Source organism: Schistocerca americana, chromosome 2 (genome assembly GCF_021461395.2).
Source record: "Schistocerca americana isolate TAMUIC-IGC-003095 chromosome 2, iqSchAmer2.1, whole genome shotgun sequence".
NCBI classification, from domain to species: Eukaryota; Metazoa; Arthropoda; class Insecta; order Orthoptera; family Acrididae; genus Schistocerca; species Schistocerca americana.
Window position 1 is genome coordinate 716,471,817 of NC_060120.1, and position 19,017 is coordinate 716,490,833.

The following is a 19,017-nucleotide window of genomic DNA, read 5'->3' on the forward strand; positions in this document are numbered from 1 at the left end:
AGTCGAACATTTTCTGTATCCAGAAAGGCCCGTACAGGACCTGCAACATGCGGTCGTACATTATCCTGCTGAAATGTAGGGTCGCAGGGAACGAATGAAGGATAGAGCCACGGGTCGCAACACGTCTGAAATGTAACGTCCACTGTTCAAAGTGCCGTCAATGCGAACAAGAGGTGACCGAGACGTGTATCCATTGGCACCCCATACCATCACGCCGGGTGATACGCCAGTATGGCGATGACGAATACACGCTTCCAACGTGCGTTCACCGCGATGTCGCCAAACACGGATGCGACCATCATGATGCTGTAAACAGAACCTGGATTCATCCGAAAAAATGACGTTTTGCCATTCGTGCACCCAGGTTCGTCATTGAGTACACCATCGCAGGCGCTCCTGTCTGTGATACAGCGTCAAGGGGAACCGCAGCCATGGTCTCCGAGCTTATAGTTCACGCTGCTGCAAACGTCGTCGAACTGTCCATGCAGATTGTTGTTGTCTTGCAAACGTCCCCAATCTGTTGACTCAGGGATTGAGACGTGGCTGTACGATCCGTTACAGCCATGCAGATAAGATGCCTGTCATCTCGACTGCTAGTGATACGAGGCCGTTGGGATCTACCACGGCGTTCTGTATTACCCTCCTGAACCCACCGATTCCATATTCTGCTAACAGTCATTGGATCTCGACCAACGCGAACAGCAATGTCGCGATACGATAAACCGCAATCGCGATAGGCTACAATCCAACCTTTATCAAAGTCGGAAACGTGATGGCACTCATTTCTCCTCCTTACACGAGGCATCACAACAACGTTTCACCAAGCAACGCCGGTCGACTGCTGTTTGTGTATGAGAAATCGGTTGGAAACTTTCCTCATGTCAGCACGTTGTAGGTGCCTTGTGTGAATGCTCTGAATAGCTAATCATTTGCATATCACAGCATCTTCTTTCTGTCGGTTAAATTTCGCGTCTGTGGCACGTCATCTTCGAGGTGTAGCAATTTTAATGGCCAGTAGTGTAAGTAAGCGCAGTACGTTGTCCTGGACGGCGAGTGCTCATAAGAAACGAGGGCACCGTCAGGAGTGCGCCGCCGAAGTGTGATGGAACCGCTGTTGTTCTCTGTATACATAAACGACCTGACGGATAGGATGAGCAGCAGTCTTCGAGTGTGTGCTGATGACGCTATAGTGACGTCGCTGAGTGGTCGTAGGACGATACAGGGTGACAGAGACGGAATTTCTATTTCGTATTTTGTTTGGCAGTTTGCTCTAAATGTGGGAAACAGTAAGTTAATCTAGATCAGTAAGAAAAACAAATCTGTGAAGCTCGAATCGAATGTTAATTGTGTGCTACTTGACATATTCACGTAGATAAAATATCCAGGTTTTTGCAAAGAAATATGAAATGTAAACAGTACGTAAGATCGCTTGCCGGGAATGCGAAAGTAATTTCAAAACGTGCTGACAGATTTGGTACCGGTAGGTTCAGTCAACATGCAAGTATTACGGAAATGCTCCGTAAAGTCAAATGGAAATTTCTGGAGGGAAGAAGGTGCTCTTTTCCCTTAAGAGTACTGAAAACGTTTAGATATCAGGCGTTTGCGACTAACTGCATAATGATTCTACTCTCACCATCGTCAATCTCGCGTCAGCATTGCGTAAACAACAAAAGGGATATTAGGGATCGTACGGAGCATACAGACACTCATTTTTCCCTCGTTCCATTTCCGTGTACTGCCGGAAGGGGAGTTATTGACAGTGGCACAAGTAACCCTCCGCCATACACCGTATGGTGATATGAGGAATACGAATGTAGTAGACGTAGATGTTACTGCATCTTCAATGTACAAATTGAATAACATTGGGAATAGGCTACAATCCTGCCTCACTCCATCCTCAACACAGCTTCCCTCTCATGTCCTACATTTCTAACTGCAGTCAGATTTCTGTACAAGTTGAAAATAACCTCTGTTCCTGTACTTTATAGTTGCCAACTTGAAATTTTCATAGAGTGTAGTTCAATAAACATTGATGAAAGCTTTATGTAAATGTACAAATACCATAAACATAGGTTCATCTTTTTTCAGCCTACCTTCTAAGATAAGTCGTACGCTCAGTATTGCTACACGTGTTCCTACATTCCTTCGTAACCAAAATTTTGGTTAGTTAACGGACATCTGAAAAATGAAGTACGTTACAAGTATCTGGCAGTAAACAATAAATGACGACGACCAATAGTAATTTCATTTGACTTCTCATTGTTGCGGTAATGTGCCGCAAAAAATTCACAAAATCGACTTCGCTTATTAAGACAGAAAACTTTAACTTATGGTACGTTTCAAAAATTTGTCAGTTTGTGTTGTATTAATATGTTGTCATGATCGAAATCTACGATATTAGCGCAGTTTAAAGAAGGAGGTCCCACTTCATTAAACGAAAATTCAGGCCAAGCGCAGTCCCTCCATCACAGCTGCGACGTATTGGAAGGATTGAGGCGATTTACAAAATTTTTAATATCCACAGATATCCATCAGAGCTCTGGCGTGCTAAACAGGTTAAGTAATTTATGAACTTTTAATATCCACAGATAAGGGACTTCTGGATCGGATAGGAGGTTTGAAAATGTTATGCTGATGCTCGTACTGTAGCTAAATGGTTCAAATGGCTCTGAACACTATGGGACTTAACATCTATGGTCATCCGTCCCCTAGAACTTAGAACTACTTAAGCCTAACTAACCTAAGGACATCACACAACACCCAGTCATGACGAGACAGAGAAAATCCCTGACCCCGCCGGCAATCGAACCCGGGAACCCGGGCGCGGGAAGCCGTACTGTAGCTTTTCTCCTCAAAAACCTCGGGCGATATCTATTGCGAGATTCACGCCTTATTTGTGTGAACTAACGCTACCTATGAAGGCAGTCTCTTTTTATTCGTTCTCGCATGTTACTTCCGAAGATGTGTGAGCTTGCATCAGTCCCTTTACAGCGCACTTCTGAGCAACTGAAGAATAGAGCCCCTGTTTATCGCATGAAAGAGTGCAGTCTACCTACCGCTGTGTTGTGAGGTAATGTGTCTAGAAAATGTCTGTCCCTATGCTAATTTTCGTTGTTTGTCTTCAAACGGTTTACAGTATATAAGGGACAGTCAAATGAAACTGAGACAGATGGAAAATACACTCCTGGAAATTGAAATAAGAACACCGTGAATTCATTGTCCCAGGAAGGGGAAACTTTATTGACACATTCCTGGGGTCAGATACATCACATGATCACACTGACAGAACCACAGGCACATAGACACAGGCAACAGAGCATGCACAATGTCGGCACTAGTACAGTGTATCTCCACCTTTCGCAGCAATGCAGGCTGCTATTCTCCCATGGAGACGATCGTAGAGATGCTGGATGTAGTCCTGTGGAACGGCTTGCCATGCCATTTCCACCTGGGACCTCAGTTGGACCAGCGTTAGTGCTGGACGTGCAGACCGCGTGAGACGACGCTTCATCCAGTCCCAAACATGCTCAATGGGGGACAGATCCGGAGATCTTGCTGGCCAGGGTAGTTGACTTACACCTTCTAGAGCACGTTGGGTGGCACAGGATACATGCGGACGTGCATTGTCCTGTTGGAACAGCAAGTTCCCTTGCCGGTCTAGGAATGGTAGAAGGATGGGTTCGATGACGGTTTGAATGTACCGTGCACTATTCAGTGTCCCCTCGACGATCACCAGTGGTGTACGGCCAGTGTAGGAGATCGCTCCCCACACCATGATGCCGGGTGTTGGCCCTGTGTGCCTCGGTCGTATGCAGTCCTGATTGTGGCGCTCACCTGCACGGCGCCGAACACGCATACGACCATCATTGGCACCAAGGCAGAAGCGACTCTCATCGCTGAAGACGACACATCTCCATTCGTCCCTCCGTTCACGCCTGTCGCGACACCACTGGAGGCGGGCTGCACGATGTTGGGGCTTGAGCGGAAGACGGCCTAACGGTGTGCGGGACCGTAGCCCAGCTTCATGGAGACGGTTGCGAATGGTCCTCGCCAATACCCCAGGAGCAACAGTGTCCCTAATTTGCTGGGAAGTGGCGGTGCGGTCCCCTACGGCACTGCGTAGGATCCTACGGTCTTGGCGTGCATCCGTGCGTCGCTGCGGTCCGGTCCCAGGTCGACGGGCACGTGCACCTTCCGCCGACCACTGGCGACAACATCGATGTACTGTGGAGACCTCACGCCCCACGTGTTGAGCAATTCGGCGGTACGTCCACCCGGCCTCCCGCATGCCCACTATACGCCCTCGCTCAAAGTCCGTCAACTGCACATACGGTTCACGTCCACGCTGTCGCGGCATGCTACCAGTGTTAAAGACTGCGATGGAGCTCCGTATGCCACGGCAAACTGGCTGACACTGACGGCGGCGGTGCACAAATGCTGCGCAGCTAGCGCCATTCGACGGCCAATACCGCGGTTCCTGGTGTGTCCGCTGTGCCGTGCGTGTGATCATTGCTTGTACAGCCCTCTCGCAGTGTCCGGAGCAAGTATGGTGGGTCTGACACACCGGTGTCAATGTGTTCTTTTTTCCGTTTCCAGGAGTGTATATGTACCCTGTTTATTACTACAAAAATAATCGCCATAATTATTAATACACACAGAGCACTGAGAGACCATGATTGTATCCAAGCGTGCTCCTCTTCGTCTGAAGCAAATCCACGGCCACAAATGTCATTCTTCAGGCATTTGGGGAGAGATCGAGACTGTATGGAACATGTGTAAGGGCTTACCAGCGAAACTTACGCACTGCAGTCGAAATAGCCTTGACAACATGTCGGCGGGCAATATCATGAAACAGAATGTTGCGTCCTACTTGAAGGAACTCTTCAATTTTTGCAAATTGTGCGCGTATCGCTGTGCATTAGTTGCCGCGCCCTTTTCCAGAAGAGCAACGGGCTCCTGTAACGGTCGTCATAACTTTCCCGGTGTCGCCAACCTCTTCTAGGACATGCACATTTGTTTCTTTGCGTGGCGTAAACATCTGAGTAGCACACCTTCCAACTTCAACAATAATAATGTAAAATTCTAAAACCAATGTACCAATACATAAGTCTCTTGCATCAGTTAACGTACAATACTCCACATGTTGAGACGATGTAAGTGGGTCCACGTAGTTAAGGGGTTTTCCGGGTTTGGATCCTTAATTTGTGCTCATGCTCGACCTTTTGTCGGCAAAAAAATGTTTCTTCCCACAAATATTCATTAACAAACACAAGTATATATCTTCAATACTTTGTAAATAACGCTAAATTGACGCACCTATGCATCATAAAATGGCTGGCAAAATACCTCTGCGCAGATTGCTCGTCTAAATGATTCGCATGATTGATGGTGAAGAATAGGTCTGCAATCAAAATTAAACATATGTACATTACCAGAATTCTGTATGGCGTGAACATCAAAAATCAAAATTCCTGAAGTGCATTTCAAAATGGCATCTACTTGAAAGCGTAGGTACTGAAAATCTGCCTAGCTATTTTGGTGCCTCTAAATGCAAATAAAAAAACAAACATTTTGAAAAATGTATCGTTTTTCAGGTTCACGCGAAAACTGCAAGTTTCCATTTTATTAAATCCAAAACGGGATCCAATTTTACCACGATTTTTTTATTTTATTATTTATTTATTTATTTTTGAATGACGTGAAAAAGTTTAAAACACGTTGTTTCGAGAAATTCTCACTTAAAGATTTGATTTAGATTTTTGTGCATATAACTTTAAAATTTTTCAATGTACCACCACTCTGCTATAGCTGGGATCTGCAGTAAGCCCTCCTTTCTTCGAAGATCTCATTTTTTGAAGCGCGAGTCCATCTAGCCTGCTTTGGAACGAACACCGGGCCCAATGTTAGACCCATCTCTCGGTCCTTTCTGTGTCGAATGAGCAAACCGTGGTGCCGATAACGACTCCCATGATTTTCATTTTACGCAGGACACCCTTGAATCCGTAATTACAAGTGACCCATGCCCGATTGTTAGCAATATGGAGCACTTTTACGCTCGAAAACAAGTGGGGCATAAGTCGAAATTAATGAATTCCGTGCTACAATGTTGTTCTGTGCATATGCTCTGAGGCACCTCTCCATCAAACTGTCGTCCGTGAGATATTTGGGGACATCATCGATAGCATCAATTACGCTATTCCTCAATGGTGGTTTATGATCAAAAGTATACAGAGCCCCATTCATCTCGGAACATCAACGTTCAGAACAGTAATAGTATTGCGGACTGTCATTCGTTTAACTCCCATGGTAAAGTGTCACCATAAACACTTTTCTTGCCTCATTTTTGTCGAAAGCATATACATGAGACCTCTGATTAGCAAGTACATCACCTACATCGACAATTTCTTCGACCTAGACTGTTACGATAGCTGTAAGGAGAATTGAATATCAATCGCAGTCACAAACGGCCCAACCCCCGAGAATGGCTAGAGTTGGCGCATGCGCGCTTCCATTGCAACGTGATTTTCAGGTAACGGAATGACACAACACCCAGATGCCACCTTTACTGCCGTTGTTGCATTTGTAAAAGTGGTGTGAGCCCTGTGGATGGTGTGCTTTTAAGATTAACAGGAGCACTCAGGACATCATCGATGGAAGCACTAATTTTTAGGCGTATCTTATCAATGCAATCGTCAGCTGAGAGAAATGCATGCTATTTTTTGAAGAAAGAGGACATGAAGAAAGTGAGACAGATTACTGAGGACAATATTCAATTAAAAGCCTGGAGAACTAGTAAATGGCAATGAGGACACTGGTCTTCCTGTTAAAAAAAATTGTTCCTATAATCTTACGACTGAAAAACGCTACAGTATATATGAACACACGTAGAGACATAATACATCTCATATCGTATCAGCATAAAATCGTCCAGAGAGCTTTAGACCCTTGAATGTGAGTAGCGCGACACACCAATTCATATTGTGTTCCAGTGTCCTGAAACGTCTATGATGATGATGATGTTTGGTTTGTGGGGCGCTCAACTGCGTGGTTATCAGCGCCCGTACAAGTATCCAATCTTTGCTCAGTCCAATTTCGCCACTTTCCTGGATGATGATGAAATGATGAGGACAACACAAACACCCAGTCATCTCGAGGCAGGTGAAAATCCCTGACCCCGCCGGGAATCGAACCCGGGACCCCGTGCTCGGGAAGCGAGAACGCTACCGCGAGACCACGAGCGGCGGACCTGAAACGTCTATTCGGTTCCACGTAAAAAGGTAACTTCCGAATGTGAGTATAAAGGCGATGGCGATATCTCAATGCTTTTTGCAAACTGCTTTCAAATTTGCGAGGCAAACGTGTTTCAAGTCCAGAGCTGTAATGTTATAAAAATTTTCACAGGAGTGTAGAGTCCACACCTCCGTATGTTGCGGTAACTGTCCTGGACGTTTACCTGTACGTACATATTTCAGGGTTAAATGTTCCCGCTTTATTATAGAAAAAAAATTTGTTTACACCGTGTATTCTGCACACGCTTCCGTATCTATTTGTCCCAAGAGACCTGCTCGGAGAGGATTACCAAAGAGTAACTAAACTTCCTACACATGCCTAAGAAGGGTACGTAAAGCTGTTTTGACTGAAAACAATATTTCTTTGTAATATTTCACCATTTGTAAGAACTTCACATTTTTAATTTCTAGCATTCTTAATCCGATCTCATTTCTACTAGCATAAAAAATTCCATTCTTAGTAACCGAAGGAAAACCTTTAATTTCACGTTGTTCCACTGTCCCCAGCCCACTGCGTTACGTGATCCAGAAAGAAAAAGGACCTAAGTTCTCAGTCCAAAAAAATGTCACGTTGGTATGTTGTCCAGATGGAAGAGTGTGTGAGACTTACAGCCAGGTTATCTGTGAAAAATTTCGTTTCCCTAAAGACGTCAGCATGTACGACTTCGCTGCGTAGAAACCTAGTCACTTACGTAGGGCTTAAACGACGGAAACTGAAAGAAGGTGAAAACCACATTATCTGTAATAGAATATGGTCATTTGTGATTTTAAATAATAATACATCATTTAAGATAATGTCAAAACGCAAAACAATTTCAGTTTGATAGCCACTGTCGAACATAGATTTTTATTTGTAAAGTTATAACGTGTGTTTCAAGTGATGACAATAATGTAGAAAGCCTACGCTCCGATTTATATTTTAGCCTCAAACTTTCTAAGAGACGATAAATACAGTTCTAATGACATTAAATGCTACGTCTTAGTATTAAATCTGACCAATACACGAATAAACACAATCTGACTGATATGATTGTATGTTTCAGAATGGCAAAGACTTTCACAAAACATAACGAAGTAGTAAGAGGGAGGATAATCGGAGTTAGCCAAAAGCAAAACTGAAACTAGAACATATAGACCTTACGAAATTTCTAATATGCGTGTAATTGCATCTGATAGATGCTGTTAGTGCAATGCAAATACTTTTTCAAGCTGCTCCATATGTTATATAATAATAATCTGGAAACCCTGAGTCAAGTGGTAGTAGAATTTATCTCGATTTCTCCACTGGTATGTGTCCCGAAATTGAATATCAGCACAAACTTAAATGCCTAGCTGAAACTTCTATTTAATTGATCTCAAATTACTGCTGAAGGTAGGCTTTTTCCTCACTGATTTTAAATGTATAAGGTAAGTTTCGAGAGAGTCGTTTTCGAGTGAACTCGTGTGGAGGCAAGGAGCACATAGAAGATTGAACTCAAAAAATACCAGGTTGGAGACAATAAATTTGTAAAAATCGCCAGTTAAGTTCAAACGAACTATAATGCCCAATATTTGAATGCAAGATAAAATGTTTCATAAGCAAATATAATTCAGCGGACCATGTGTCTTTCCGTTACCACTGGATACACCAGACAAAAGAAAATCGTCTTATATTTGTGTTAACGTAAGAAACACTGTTCGAGCTCTTCATTAAGCCACTTGAAATCTGGGATGCCTCAATAAATATCGGATATTGATCCCCACGTGATCTAATCGAAATGTATTGCGGAAAGAAATTCAATGCACAATATTCTCAAAAGTCACATAACGTACAATCACTCAAAAGCAGCGCAAAACTGCAAGCCAGCAACAATCTCACCATAATCCAGAGCGAAGTCGGATGGACGTGTTTGTTTCTCTGTCACAAGACAAAGCGTCTGAACTGCTATGCAGTTCGGCACTTCGGCTATGGAGTCTCGCGAACCAACTCTGCCGACAAGCTTTCCAGTTGCCTGATAGCCGCAAAAGCTGGCGTGACTCATCGACACTACTTCTATGTACAGATGTAAAACTTCAGCAGAAAGATAGCTAACTACAGATCTTTGATGCAGACAAGCGCTTGTCGTGAGGCTCACGAACACGCGGCGTGAAAGTTTCAACAGCAGACGCTTTTAATAATTCCGCTGATTCAGTGGTGAGATACATGCCTACAATTATTAGAACTGCCCATTATTTGTCTTAAGGATTTACAATTAAATATCTGGCAAAGGTACCACTAAACACAAGCCCGCCAAGCATAAAAAGGAAAATAAAGTCGCGTCACTAATGCTCAGTGATATTTACAATTAGTACAACTAAAAAAAAAAAGAAAGAAAAGAAAATGGTCCTCAATGTGAGGTCAGAAGCATGACAACATTAAAAATCTAACTAGGAGTTGCTTTCAATAAGTAACGCAACAATTTTTTTGTGAATGGGGGTTGGTTTTACGCAGGATTTCAATATCACACATGATTCCCGAATCTTACCCTATTTTTCAACATAAAACTCCGTTAAATGCGCTGGCCCACACCACTTTTCTCAGGCGGTATGTATGCGCGCGCATGGTACCATTCTTCTGGTCGACGCCAGAGCCAACACCTAACTACATCAATAACCTCCCCATCACCCACGTACTGCATCTCGCGGAGTGCGTTCTTCAGTGTGCCAAGGAGATGGAAGGTGTGAGATCCGGCCTGTAAGGCAGGAAACCCAGCAATCACATACCTCTGAGTACCCAACTGGTGGACAAGTGTGTCAGCACTACCAACAGAGACGCTCACTTGAGCAGCGGGATATTTGTTTGTGATCCGTCGATGGCCTCAAATGATAGTCTATACTTTACAGCACTACACCGCTGTGTGCGGTCAGCTGGCCTATGGGAGATCGGACAGATTTGTTCCGATGATGATAGACCACTCGCCCAGTGACTCACCGTGCTGTTTTTTTCACTACGAAGTATCTGTAGCCTTCTGAAAATGAAAGAAAATCAATGAAAATTCTCTTCTTGTAACACACTTCTGGTAAATACTCCAATTTGAGGTTTACATATGGCGTCACCTATTGGAACTTCGTGAAACTATAGTGGCTGAATCGGGGATATTCCACTATGTCCTACAATAAATTCCACATTTTTTCAATTGAAAACTATGGTAACGAAATTGGCAAGAGTTTTTTGACACTCTCAGGTAACATTAACAGTCGAGACCAGTGGAACAGTGCAACGTGTTCCGACAAAGTCTCTGGACTGCCATCCTTCGTATGCATTACGTCTACGTAACCCAACCACTCACGGGTAACTCAACCATCTACGTCATATCTCAGTGGCGAAGTCGTCAGTACCTGAGCAGACATTACACAACGCTTCGTAGACTAGTCCTGGATGGCTACAGCCCCACAAGACCACGATAATACAGTGTTGGTCACCCATCGTAAATATCAACTTGTATGTAAGCACATCAGCTGTATGCTTGAGTGGTTTCATCACATTTCTGGGTCCAGATGTTTCGAAGATAGTTCCCATCTCTTAGACAATGAATAGTTATAAACTGAAGCGACAAATCGTGGGAAAGCGCGTTGCACTTATACAGACAACGTTAGTATCGGGTACACAAAGTATTATAGGTCAGTGCAATGACTGAGCTCTCATTTTTACTCAAGTGACCCATGTGAAAAGTTTTACGTCGTGATTATGGCGGCGCGAGGGGACTTGACTCACTTTGAACATGGAATGCTAGTTGGAGCTAGACGCATGCGAGGCTCCATTTCGGAAATTGTTAGGAAATTGAAAATTCCAAAGTCCACAGTGCCCACGGTTTCGTCTTTTGTCATGGGGTTTGCATGTAGCTAAAACTCGACATATTCCCTTCTCCATGTTAACGGAGCAGCAAACGATATGAAGCTTGTGATGGCACTTTTTAGGTTCCACACGTGAATAACTGAGATCAGTGCACCAAATTAACTTGTTGAGTTGATCATCTGGAATACACACAACTCAAAGTGAACTACCAGGTTCCTTATATTTTAGTAAAATATTTTTCTTGATCAGATAGCACTACCTGACTGCAATGTTAGAGTGCTTTTTCCGCTTCAATTCGATTTTCTCAATGATCATTATCCTGCTCACTGGCGATATCTGCAAGTGAACGTATGATAAAATTTTTAAATGCTACACATTTTAAATATCGTACATTAAAATTATTGTCATTAGATCTCCCTCAATTGCACTTTTCGACCCGAGAGGTGATCTCGAGAGAGCGTTCGAGTAAATACAGTGCTCATCTGACTTAGCGCGCATGGGTTGGTTTTTCATTCAAGAATTGCAGAGCGCTTTTTATAGACCTTTGTCACCTGACAAAACAAATTAGAATGAAATTTGGTAAATCTCCGTGTGACTGCCAAACCTTCCAGCTAAGTAATGGAATAGATATATTCACATTTCATCACCATGTAGTTTGCAAAAGTAATAGTTCTACCAAACTAATACAATTTTCTTTGAATATTCAAACCACCAGACACATTGTTTCCACTAAACTGAATTAATGATGGAAACAATCAATTGTACTTGATTTTGATACAAACCTAGTATTAACATTTCAACATTTTTACTCGTCCTGATACATTCAGTCTCTCTTCGATTTGATGCACTTCTGTCGATCTACTAAAAAATGATAAGAACAACAAGATAATGAATAAACTTTCCTGTTACTGCATTACTGCACCACATACAAATATAATAAATTTGATTCAAATAACAGACATAGAAGGAACACAGTGCTACTGCGTCACAAAAGAAAAATTTCAAACAAAGTGTATCAAATATAGTTGCACATATGCTTAATGGTCATAAATCAGCCCACATAAATCTCTGAAATAAAAGTTCACCTCAAATTCATACATAAATCAGAAAAAATATCATCACATCAACTCCACCAGTCAACAGCTTCACACAGTTCGATCTTATGAGAAGGACACTCAAAGATTCGGTGGTCAAGACCGAAGGATATTACACACCTCATCAGTACACAAAAATTTTCAACGTCCAAAACAAACCTCAGAGTTCTAATAAATCACGTAAACTCACTGAAAGCCATTAATCACATCGCCTTCAGCAACTGAGAAGTATGTGGAAATGATTATCCACTAATCTACAGCAAAATATCTTTCATGACCACCAAAGAGAAAGATTAGTGTGGGGTGGGGGTCTGGCAACAATCTCAGTACCCTGCCAAGTACACCAGATTTTGTCCACTACCAATTACAATTGTGTTTCTGATATTCAAAATGTCCTTTATTATTCCACTGCTAAAGTGTAGCTCATAGTATACCACATGGACACCTAAAGTGTACTTCATAAAGGAGATTGAGATGATCTTGTATCAATTACGCAGCATAAACACAAGAATAATCAATAGAATACATGCAGTTCCAGTTAATTTATAATGAAATTCCTAAGTAAGGATCCCACACAACAATATACATTACTTCCATAGTAATACTTCATAACTGAAACTGAAAAGGAATATCCACAGATAATTTTAGTAGTCAACATAGACTTGCATGCAGTAGATTCAGTAAGAACTATAATCATATAAACAGTATGTCAAGAAAAAAAGTAGCAACTCAACCCAAAATGCAATTGATCTGCATCCCACATAGTGGTGGTAAAGTATCATGCAACTTTCCCATAGTATCTTCAGCGAAATAAATTGCCCTACAAAGTCACAATGATTATATTTAATTATCAATGTAAAACTGACACTACATACATTAATAAATCCAGCAAGCTACATAACCTTACTATTATTTCACCTGCAAAAAACATTCAAAATCCTCCTTGAAATCTTACTGGCACTGAAAGCAGACTTCTACAAACATTTAAATAACATTTTCAGAATTGAACTGGCCGACCATAGGAGACAATAGCAGCCTGTACTCACACTGTGGTAAACACACACAAAAATTCCTGACATTCAGTAATTCAATAGAGAGAACGTGCAATACACTCACACACAAACCTTGTTTCAACATAGTTTCAATACCAGCATCGCCTGACTGCAGAAAATTATCATAGTGTGTGTTCACCATGACAGAAGCATAAAAAGAGTTTTCATCTCAGTATCTTGAAGATTAAAGCAAATATTTACTAATTCACTGGTCATATAATACAACTGTGATACCTTACTTTAACAGATGGATAAAGATAACTGTCAAGTAGTTGCCGCGAAATACCGACAATGCTTACAGAAATACAAAGAGCATCCTCTGAGCTTACTGCAGTAATTCTCAATACCAGAATAGCAAAATTAATGTCGAAGATGTGCAAAAAAGATGTACCTCTTCTTTTCTATAGAACCCAGGAGATACAGGGAAAGGACCACTTGATATTTAACTCAAAGCAACACCACCATGAAATATTCAGTCACCCAAAACTTCTTCCCAGAAATCCAAGAAAATTTAAAATTTACCTCAAAATAGTACATATGCTAAACAACATTGTTTACTAGACTCCTGAAATCATAAATCATTGCATAAAGTCACAACAGCCAATATAAGTAATGACATAGCACAGCTCCGTGAGTTTTAACAGTGATATCCAGTGCATGGAGCTACAAAGTTTGATTTGGTATATTGGTTCATTGGCTACTACATTGTTACATTGTTCCGAAGTCACCTAATATTTTGTGGTGCGATCTGACGTAGTAAGGAGAATAACGTGTTTGTACAGCACTTGTCAAGTCTGAAAATATAGGAGCAGAAAGTTTCATGGATATTAACTCACTCATTTATGAAGCTCCAAAACTACGCACTTGTGCTGAATCAACTATAAGTTTGTCTTGAGATTGCACATAAATGAAATTTTTTTCTGGTACTCAAATGCTCGCACATAATTTCGGTTTGCATAAGACATACCAGAGATAGAATTGTTAATTATCGTCAAAAACCATTCTTCAAAGTCTGCAGTATGGAGTAATGACATGCAACATCCGAGCTCCATCGCTACAAAGCGTTCTAATACTAATAAGAAATGAAGAGGCAAGGAAAACCATCCATAACTGAGACATCACAGTGTAGAGAGGACTGGTGACACCTCTGTTTAATCGAGGCCAAATAGGCCCCTAACCTGCTCCATGATGCAATGTCTGACTTTAAATATGCCTGTTTCCGACATCTCGTTCATAGTGTCTGGTCGTTACATTTGCATTACCGATCTGAACGGAATGACAGTCTCTATAGTTGCAGGTTAACGCTGCTGGCGGCCTGTGATATGCTGCTTGCCGCCTGCATGAAGACGTCAAGTATGAGACTGCATCCCACTGGCTGTGGTTGAACTTCGTCGCTCCACGCTGCCACTACCAGCGGATCACAGCTGTGACTGGCAGATGATGTGGACATATTTGGCCTTCCTCCTAGGCTCTATGTGTATCGAATTCCTGGCTGCATGCTGCGAGTGCTGAGAGAGCCCTGGGCTTACGCATTCAGCACAGCTGCCATCCAGAAGATGCTGTCGGTACAGGTAAAGACGCACGTCCATTGTCGAGAGTGCTGAATCCCATCGTGTCCGCAGAGGCCCATCGCCAGGTCGCCTTGCTGGCCCTTACTACAGCACCCCTCACCGCCTAGCTGTCAGCCGACGCACCTGATCGGCAGCACGCTGAGCCACTGAAGTGCAGAGTCTAACATTCCTTACTGATACCTAACCGAGCAGCTCGTCACACTTCTTGCTTGCTGGAGAAGAAAAATTTTCATTGCAGCAATCACACCAACAAAATGTTTTTACAAATAACGCTGTTTCGATGACACTTCGAACGTAACACCTGAACACTCACCAGCCTACATCTACATCTACACCCATACTCCGCAAGCCACCTCACGGTGTGTGGTGGAGGGTACCTTGAGTACCTCTATCGGTTCTCCCTTCTATTCCAGTCTCGTATTGTTCGTGGAAAGAAGGATTGTCGGTATGCCTCTTTGTGGGCTCTAATCTCTCTGATTTTCCCTCATGGTCTCTTCGCGAGATATACGTAGGAGGGAGCAATATACTGCTTGACTCCTCGGTGAAGGTATGTTCTCGAAACTTCATCAAAAGCCCGTACCGAGCTACTAAGCGTCTCTCCTGCAGAGTCTTCCACTGGAGTTTATCTATCATCTCCGTAACGCTTTCGCGATTGCTAAATGATCCTGTAACGAAGCGTGCTGCTCTCCGTTGGATCTTCTCTATCTCTTCTATCAACGCTATCTGGTACGGATCCCACACTGCTGAGCAGTATTCAAGCAGTGGGCGAACAAGTGTACTGTAACCTACTTCCTTTGTTTTCGGATTGCATTTCCTTAGGATTCTTCCAATTAATCTCAGTCTGGTATCTGTTTTACCGACGATCAACTTCATACGATCATTCCATTTAAAATCACTCCTCATGCGTACTCCCAAATAATTTATGGAATTAACTGCTTCCAGTTGCTGACCTGCTATATTGTAGCTAAATGATAAGGGATCTTTCTTTCTATGTATTCGCAGCACATTACACTTGTCTACATTGAGATTCAATTGCCATTCCCTGCACAACGCGTCAATTCGTTGCAGATCCTCCTGCATTTCAGTACAATTTTCCATTGTTACAACCTCTCGATACACCACAGCATCATCCGCAAAAAGCTTCAGTGAACTTCCGATGTCATCCACAAGGTATGTATATTGCGAATAGCAACGGTCCTACGACACTCCCCTGCGGCACACCTGAAATCACTCTTACTTCGGAAGACTTCTCGCCATTGAGAATGACATGCTGCGTTCTGTTATCTAGGAACTCTTCAATGCAATCACACATTTGCTCTGATAGTCCATATGCTCTTACTTTGTTCATTAAACGACTGTTGGGAACTGTGTCGAACGCCTTGCTGAAGTCAAGAAACACGGCACCTACGTGGGAACCCGTGTCTATGGCCCTCTGAGTCTCGTGGACGAATAGCGCGAGCTGGGTTTCACACCATTGTATTTTTCGAAACCCATGCTGATTCCTACAGAGTAGATTTCTAGTCTCCAGAAAAGTCATTATACTCTAACATAATACGTGTTCCAAAATTCTACAACCGATAGACGTTAGAGATATAGGTCTATAGTTCTGCACACCTGTTCGACGTCCCTTCTTGAAAACGGGGATGACCTGTGCCCTTTTCCAATCCTTTGGAACGCTACGCTCTTCTAGAGACCTACGGTACACCACTGCAAGAAGGGGGGCAAGTTCCTTCGCGTACTCTGTGTAAAATCGAACTGGTATCCCATCAGGTCCAGCGGCCTTTACTTTTTTGAGCGATTTTAATTGTTTCTCTGTCCCTCTGTCATCTATTTCGATATGTACCATTTTGTCATCTGTGAGACAATCTAGAGAAGGAACTACAGTGCAGTCTTCCTCTGTGAAACAGCTATGGAAAAAGGCATTCAGTATTTCGGTCTTTAGTCTGTCATATTCTGTTTCAGTAGCATTTTGGTCACAGAGTGTTTGGACATTTTATTTTGATCCACCCACCGCTTTGACGTAAGACCAAAATTTCTTAGGATTTTCTGCCAAGTCAGTACATAGAACTTTACTTTCGAATTCACTGAACGCCTCTCGCATAGCCCGCCTCACACTACATTTCGCTTCGCGTAGGTTTTGTTTGTGTGCAAGGCTTTGGCTATGTTTATGTTTGCTGTGAAGTTCACATTGCTTCCGCAGTAGTTTTATAACTCGGTTGTTGTACCACGGTGGCTCTTTTCCATCTCTTACGATCTTGTTTGGCACATACTCATCTAACACATATTGTAAGATGGTTTTGAACTTTGTCCACTGATCCTCAACACTATCTGTACTTGAGACAAAACTTGGAGATCAGCCTCTTAGACTCGTAACGTCACCGCCTCACCTGTTCAGCCTCGATGTCCATTAATCTCCTGACCCAAGGAGTGACCGTTATAATATTGGCACAACTTGGAAGTCTACCATGGATGTGTTTCTACATCAAAACCTTATCTTTAAGTAATATGTAATAATCTCAAACTGACATACAGCTCTGTCTAACAGAAATTCGACGTTATGTGAATTTACTGCTGTGAAACATTACATGTAAATTGAAGTGAATCACTGCTGTCAGCTGCAGCGGGACATTACGCGAAGTCAGTGGCGACAAGCGAAAACGTGTGCCGGACTGAGATTCGAAACCGGGATTTCGTTCTAGGCAGGTGCGTTAACCACTGGGTCATACCGACTATCTCGGCACGCCTAATGGCTGATCCACATTCCCACCAAGCGCCATCTATTTGCAGTCCCTGTCCATTGCACTCACTGTTCGCTACTCTGATATTCCCACAGGAGGTTCTGACGTATTTGTGCGTCCGCACTAAAGAAAGTAGATTCATTGTCCAGCTAGGCATATCAGTTATATGAAAGCGTGGTGTCTGTTGTTTCGGACATGCTCGAAATGCCACTTGAAGCCTGGAAGCCTTTCTCATGTTAAACACGACTCAGAATGTATTATGGAAATAAATCTAACTCACCATAATCTGAAAAGTCACATAATATACGGTCACCTAAATGCAGTGCAAATGTGCAAGCCAACAGCAATCTCGCCATCATCCAAAACTCAGATGAGCCCCTTTCACTATCAGAAGATAAAATATCAAACTACAAGCAGATAAGTACATATCAGCACATATCAGTAACATATTGAAAAAAGGGAGTACTTTAGCCAGCCAGCCATGAAGCTTCACAGACCAAATGTGCTGCCAAGCTTCCAGACTGGCTGACCCCTATCAAAGCTCCCATGACTCGACAAGTCAGTTTCCAGATAGAGATGTACTACCCCACTGGAAGATCTTTGAGGCAGATAAGCACCTATTCTTGTATTCACGAATACGCTACATGTACGGCGTATCACATAACGGCAAACGCCTTTCAAAGTCAGTATTTGAAAACAAATCCAGATATGATTAAAGTAGTAAATCCAAAACAAAAAACTAGCCAGAAATTACGATACTTAAAAACAACAATATTTCAACAGATTTTTTGGCACCAATTAAGTTTATCATGTAGAGGAGAACTGATGCTTATCTCTCTAGCGCTGCTAACTACGGCGTCTTCAAGACATGGAGCCATAATGTATGCTCATATGTGAAACATTCCAGGCTTCCTCAGGCAACACTTTACTGACGTTGATTATTCATAAACATACACAATCGTTTTCAGAACACTCTTTCCATCATCAGGGCTATGTGGGAAAGTACGGATGCATGGATAGCTGACAACCATTGTCGTTGTGTCACAACCTTTTGCTAGAAGGATACAATCATGTAAAATTTTACAAGAAATTTGGTTGATATTCTTTAGGGTCAGTTGCGATTTCGTTTCCATTGTAAAACAAAAGTTGCTGCATAACTTAAAGTGGCAAAGTGTTATAATAGGATATTAACGGTTATCGGCGACCCATGGATGGACGTATTTCGTTTAATCGATATACGCTCTTGCTAATGAGCAAAAAATTATGACCACTTCTCACCGCGTTGGTGGCATTTTGGGGTAGCGACACGGTATGAAAAAGTGAAGCAGAGTCAAATGAGGGTTCATCCAGTGACACTATTACCGCAAACAAGGAAACCAACTGAGACAACGGACTTTGTAACGTATATACAACAAATGTGTAACGTAGCTACAGCCAATATTGCGTATGTTCGTCTGTG